Source organism: Sitodiplosis mosellana, unplaced genomic scaffold, assembly GCF_009176505.1.
Source record: "Sitodiplosis mosellana isolate CC-2019 unplaced genomic scaffold, AAFC_SMos_1.0 Smas_scaffold_6226, whole genome shotgun sequence".
Lineage (NCBI taxonomy): Eukaryota > Metazoa > Arthropoda > Insecta > Diptera > Cecidomyiidae > Sitodiplosis > Sitodiplosis mosellana.
In genome coordinates, this window is record NW_022601467.1 from 5,224,555 (window position 1) to 5,231,324 (window position 6,770).

At 35.6% G+C, this 6,770-nt stretch overlaps 1 long non-coding RNA gene across 1 annotated transcript; it reads right to left on the reverse strand.

The window, feature by feature from the left end:
• Positions 1 to 4,913: 4,913 nt before the first annotated feature.
• Positions 4,914 to 5,621, reverse strand: LOC129578494 (uncharacterized). The gene is made up of 2 exons (XR_008689107.1): positions 5,405 to 5,621; positions 4,914 to 5,263 (listed from the first exon to the last, which is right to left on the reverse strand). It is a non-coding gene; the product is annotated as an uncharacterized LOC129578494 (long non-coding RNA).
• Between the last annotated feature and the right edge of the window lie 1,149 nt (positions 5,622 to 6,770).

Here is a 6,770-nt window from a genome sequence, read left to right on the forward strand (position 1 = left end):
TGATTCAGCTACGGCCTCAAAAAACGATTTTATCGACCTGTCACATCTGTCAACGGACGGCTAATGATTGGAAAAGCAAATCGGATCTGTAACCATCAGCAAATTATCCACCACCACCACCATCGTGATCATCTTATCCACCAAACCAGCGATTCCAGGTAACTCATTCAAAACTAGTATGTGTTCTCGCCGAGCGAGAAATGATTCTGCACCACCTAATTTGAGCTTTTCTCCTACTCCAAATCCTCGCAGTCGCCGATCTCAACCAAAAATCACCAATTTCTTCAAACGCAACTCAAATGCACCACAAATCAACGTGATTCATCAACTCAGTACTGTCATCAGCCAGCATGTACATTCAAAACGTTCGTGGTCTCCGCTCCAAATCGAAAAAATTCTACTACTGCAATTCATCAGCTACTGAATATAACATCATTTCGCTGACGGAGACATGGCTTACCAGTGGCCATAATTCTTCTGAATATTTCGATGAAACATACAATGTGTTCAGAAAGGATCGCTGTGAAACAAATTCAATTTACGAAAGAGGTGGCGGAGTGCTAATTGCAGTTCGCTCTCATCTCATTTGCAATGACATCGTATTGACTGGTACAGCCAACATCGAATGTGTATGTGTAAAAATTCAAACAGCGAACAACTCCAATGTGTTCATTTACAACGCATACGTCCCACCACACTCGGATGAAAATGTTTACACCGCTCACTTTCGTGCGATACGCGCTCTGTACCACATGTCAAACCAAAAGGACACAATTATACTGACTGGCGATTTCAACATTCCAAATTTAAATTGGGTTCCGGATGAAAAGTTTCTGGAGAATGAGTTTTAGAAAAATCTGCGATAAAATGAGTATTTTTAGAAAAAAACATATCTATAAGTTATACGTTTATCCTGTAGCGCTCTTATCAATGGTAATATCATTCAATTAGCCAGAAATTAATTCAATATATTTAAATCACTCAGAAATCGTCTCCCCAACCAATTTTGGAGAAAATTTTTGAATTCTGGAAACCTCTTTTAGACATCCCTTTGGTACCCCACTGCGTTTTCAAAAAAACAATAGCTCGTCACTGTGATGTCGAAAATACATATATCTCGTATGCAAAGTATCCATTGCATAACATTCGAAATCCGCTATGATGCGTGACTCAAACGTATTGTACGGTTCATGATAAAACCTTTCAAATTCATTTATTTACACAGTTCTACCGATGTTTTTTTTTGTCTGGCACAAAAGCCGGACTAGATCAGCGTTTTAGAGGGCCAAAATCTAAGAACAACTGCGTTCACAGAATATTGAAATTGGCTCAACTTTTTTAAATATCAAATTCAGCGTTTTACCTTTCCACCAGTATTAAAATGCAAAGAGGTATTGAACAAATACCATTTTTATCCCATTAGAGAAGGTTTTATAGCCTTGGTATGTACTAAGAAAATGTTTGGCGATCAATTTTAGGCGGAAATAGTAAAATATTATACCCAAAAATTACATCTGGTGGGAGCCATGGGGCAAAATGTCGAAAAAATAGTCAATTTTTTTAGTTTTTCGACCAAAGCTCGAGAAGTATACATTTTTTCACTCACTGTGTTCGACAATATTGTAGCCAGAGCTCAATCAAGCTCTGCTAATACGTAAACTGGCCAATTTCCCACTTTGCAATCAAATACTTGTTTGGATCAAATCATACTTCGCGGGTCGTAAGCAGTTCGTACGTGTGGGGTCGGCAACTTCGGATGCATTTGAAGTCCCATCTTCGGTTGGGCAAGGAACAGTGCTTGGTCCGCTTTTTTTCTCTGCATTTTTCAACGACTCTGACTCAAATGATGATCCAACAGTCTCATTTAACTTCGCTGACGACAAAAAGAAAGCGCACATCATTGTCAAGCCAGAAGACTCAATCCTTTTGCAAGAGAGTATCGACAAGTTCTTAGCGTGGTGTAAGGAAAACGGTCTAGAGCTGAACATTTCAGAATGTTGTGTCATGACATTTTCACACCGTCGAAATCCCATCTTGAATGATTATTTCATTAACGGACAGAAAGTGAAGAGAGTAACTCAAATTCGGGACCTGGGAGTACATATGGACCCCAAACTCAGTTTCACGATACACCACGAATACATTAAACGCAAATCGACAGCAATGCTCCACCTCGTCAAAAGACTGTGCAGGAACAAATTTGATCTGGACAATGCAAAACTATTGTATTTCGCATTAGTACGATCCAATCTGGAGTTTGCATCGTCAATCTGGGCACCACGTAATACAACATACACTAACTATATCGAAAGTGTTCAACGCCAAGCTGTGATTTATTTGCATGAAGACTACAAAACTAGAGCGGAAAACAACTTCGTGCTTCCATCGTACTCGATCAGGTGTGCTGAATTGGACTTAGCTTCATTACAAAGACGAAGGATTAATGCGGCCATCCTTCTCATTCACAAAATAATCACTGGAAGATACAACTCTGCAAGCATTAGAAGCGAAAGGTCACTAAATACGGGTGTCAGAACCCTAAGAAATCCAGAATTCATTCGAATCCCATTCTGTAGCACAGAATATGCACGGAATTCATCATTCATCTGGGCTTGCAGAGCATTTAACCTCTCAGCCCTATTCATTGATCCAACAATCTCATCATTTGAATTCAAATCGAAGCTCATGAGATTACCTGATGCATGTTTCGGCCCATTGAACATGCTGGACTGAATGATGTAGCGTTGATGAGGAGAATTTTTGTTTCTGGCGATTTCTTTTTATCAGGATAAAATGAAATCACCAAACCAGGTGATAATTTTTTTTATATGTATCTTTCATAACAAAAAGTTTATGGAATGTTCATTCTGCAGAGTTGATGGTTGCCCTGATGGAGCGAAGTCCGATGCGTAGAATGCGATTGAACCGAGAAGTTGAGAGGAGAGTTGAGAAGCGATTCCTGCTATGAAGTGCCAGTGATCAGAATGACGATTTCATCCGAATAAATTACTTGGAAAGGGAGATGAAATGAAGCTACCAAACAAATGAATGAAATTACCAATTGTTTTTTATATTGCCTTTTTTGACTTGTAAATTTAAAATTGATTTGCTAATTCATAACACTTTGATATTAATTTCTATTTGCATTCATTTTGCCATTTTGCCATTTATTTGCGCATCTATTGCTTTTGATTTAGACAAAAGTTTTTCTTCCTTTTTGAATTTGAGAAAACTGAATTATTTGAGAATTGTTGTTCTTTGTAAATAGTTATTTGAAATTTTGAAAATTGTATTTTGAACAATGTCGGCTTGTTTTTAGGTAGACAATAAAACACTATATATATAGAGTATAGCTGAGCAACACTTCTGAACAGATCAACTCGAAAAATCCACATCCAGTCCACTTTATTGTCTCAAAATCACTTTTCGCTATAAAACGGTATTTTCGTGCATTTTCGAAGTCGTGAAACTTCTCAACTGCTTGAAATAGGGCGATAGTGTCTGAAGAAACTTTTTAGTACTCCTCGAGAGCTTTGCAGGCCAAGTGCTAAAAGTGCTAAAAATGTTCTAAAAATGTACGTGTGGAATATTCATTGCTTTTGCGGGTGTTGTTATGTTTGTTGATTTGTGAAGATGTCCATCAAATGAGTTTTCAAAATTTTCACCCAGGAAATAAAGAAAAATACACAAAAAGTCATCAAAAAAACTTGGAACCTCTCTTTGGATCGTACGCTGTTAGAAAATGGGTTCCGATAAGTGGTTACTGATCAAAAGTTCACAGTTATTTCAATATTATCCAATCCAACAATATTTAACTGGCGTAATGGAATTATGAGAAATATTTGCATGAAAAACATTGAAAAAGTTATCACAAATTTGTGGCGTAATATAAATTTTGTTGGATCGTAAATCACAGGACTTGAAATGCATTTTTTTTTATCAGAATGGCATTGGCTTTTAAAATGATCAGTAAATTTATGGGCAGAGATGAATTTAACTTAACATTTTTTTATTATTTCATGTATCAAACAACAAGTCCTTTGCTGATAGCAAAAATTGTTTTGTTTTTATCGCTCCCATACAACAATATTCAAATTCACGACAATCTGAAGCATTTGTATAAAGTGTGTGACATTCCTTGCTTCGACGGCACGTACCTTCGTAGTATTTATTACACGTCATGTTGGTCCTAGGCAGCACTAGAAAATCATAATGATTAGTTTGCAGGCATACACAAGTCGAAGAAAATGAACACTAAATAATCTTATAGTAAATAATCTTAACACTTGATAATCTTATTCGAACGGTGGAAAATAAATTTACGAACCTTGGACAGATGCAAGCATAGAGGCAATTATGATCAAAATTCCGTAAATGAAGTAGGTTTTGGTGTGCATGTTGAATGGTTTTGACGAATGTGCAGATCTAAAAAATTGGACTGCTTTGGATTGACGTTCATTGATTTTATCGAAACTGTATCGTGCTATTTTTCTCCAGCAATTAAATTCAATTTAATTTCTTTTTAATGAATTGACTCCAGATCGAAAGTTCCTAATTAGATTGTTTACTGTATATGTGAATCATACAATACAATTGTGTAGAATTAATTTCGTTACGGTTTATTTCACAATTTTCTTCGATTTTTTCTCACAAAACAAAACCTCTCCGTAATAACGAATATGCATTCAAAAACCAGAATATCAATATTAACCACCGTTTCTCCGGCATAACCTGATGCTACAAGACATAACTGCGATGTGAAATTACATCTACTCCATTTAGGAGGCTGTAGCGGTTCTATGTTGATAAAAAGTGCGATTCTTCTTTCTTCTCAAATGTGTTCAATCAAGTATTTTCATTCACAGATCTTCTTAAATTTAACCGAATCAAAATAATAAAAAATAATCCAACAATCGCTGTAAACGTGTACTCAAGTATATTTTCTTTGTTGATGCTTTAAATTTAAATACAATATATGTCAATAATTGGAAGTGTCAATTCAATAAATAATTCTAGCATTAATTCCGATTCAATCAATCATAACAGCATAATCTTTTGGCTAACCAACAGTCTCTCGTTTCAACGACTTTCATGTGGCCACATCTGTCCGCACATACACCGTTATAATCTTTCGCACACCTTTTCTCCGATGCAAGACAACATTTGTGTTTCTTTGTCTGACAGTCTTTAGTATCTATCCATGTTAAAGGGTCAAAACACTTGTTTCTACATGTACCATTGTAATCATAACATTTGCCTTTAGCTATAGGTGTATAGAGTGTGAAAAGGAAGGAATGAGATGCAACGTGAAATATTTGGCCATTTTTTTCAATCAAAAATATTATCAAAAGAATGCACTTATTGTTCATTTCAAATGTCAATGTTTGACACATAGTTTACTTACATTCAGAAGTTGCGATCGTGATGAATGAAATTATGAACAAAATTCCGAAGATAATGCTGAATGTGGCACGCATGCTAAGCGATTTTGATGTAAAACCGTTTTTACTGGTAAATGAAGCAACAATCGAAACTAAAGAGTTTGTGATTAATGTGCAAACACTTAGTTTGACCACTTTTATATCACACACAATTGGTAGATTTTATCGTACTGCTTTCCTTTCGAATTGTGTTCATTTTTCTTTGACACAAATTTGTAAGTAGTACACAAATTGATTTGTGTTCAATGAATTAGTAACGAATGAATTGGTATTGGTCCAATCATAATAATAATTAGTTTAAAAATGATTTCTTTATTAGCAAAAAGAGGGTACGGTAATTTAAACATTGATTCTAATTAATTTGAAATACAAGCTTACTTGTCGGAGAATAATTGGTTGCGAATCTTATGTTTGGTCAAAGTTAAACAGCGAAATGTACTTTTGATGCAACGGAACTCAGCAGCAATAGCTGTCGTGGGCTAAACTATTGAAAAGTATTTGAATATAAATAGTTTTCAATTGGATTTTCGGCGAAGATTTCCATTCAGCGATTTAAGCACATATGAACCATTGCGACAAACAAATTCCCCCAGAATATTTCAGTTTTAAAGTGCATCATAAAGTTTTTTTCATGTGGAATTGTTATTGTAAACTCTATATAAAAAAAATTCATATCGCACTTTGAAACTAAAATATTCTGAGGGAATTTGTTTGTCGCAACAGTTCATATATAATTTTGTCTCAAGTTCTTGCTTCTGCATAAAAGCGTAATTTAAAGCGGGCGGTTTCAATGAGTTTCCACCAGTGCCAGTGCAGCTATCACTACTATTTCAATTCATGTCAGATCGATACGAATTGAAAATCGCCCCATTCAATCATTTATTATTTTATGGCGGCAAAATGAGAGAAAGAGCAGAAAAGTACGTCGGAATAATGTATTCAAATTACAATAAGCCAAAGAATTCAAGTAGAAAAAAGCACATGTTCAAAGTTGCATGGGAATGATGCAAGTGGTGAGAGAGAGAGAGAGAGAGAGAGAGAGAGAGAGAGAGAGAGAAAATAATGAAAAACGAATTGAAAACAGTAGGATATTTTCATAAATTCTAAATTGAAAAAAAGCAGAAGTGGGAGCGTGGCACACACAGAGCGTAATCGGGCACAAAAATGCAAATGAGGCATTTTTTCGGTGGCTCGAACGTGTTTGCAGAACATAAAAAATGTCATTCCACAGAACAAAAAATCGCTCCATTACGATTCTTGCAAAAATGATTATAAGCACGAATTCACTTTGCATATGATGATTTATACTCTTTCACTTGACCAGACAAT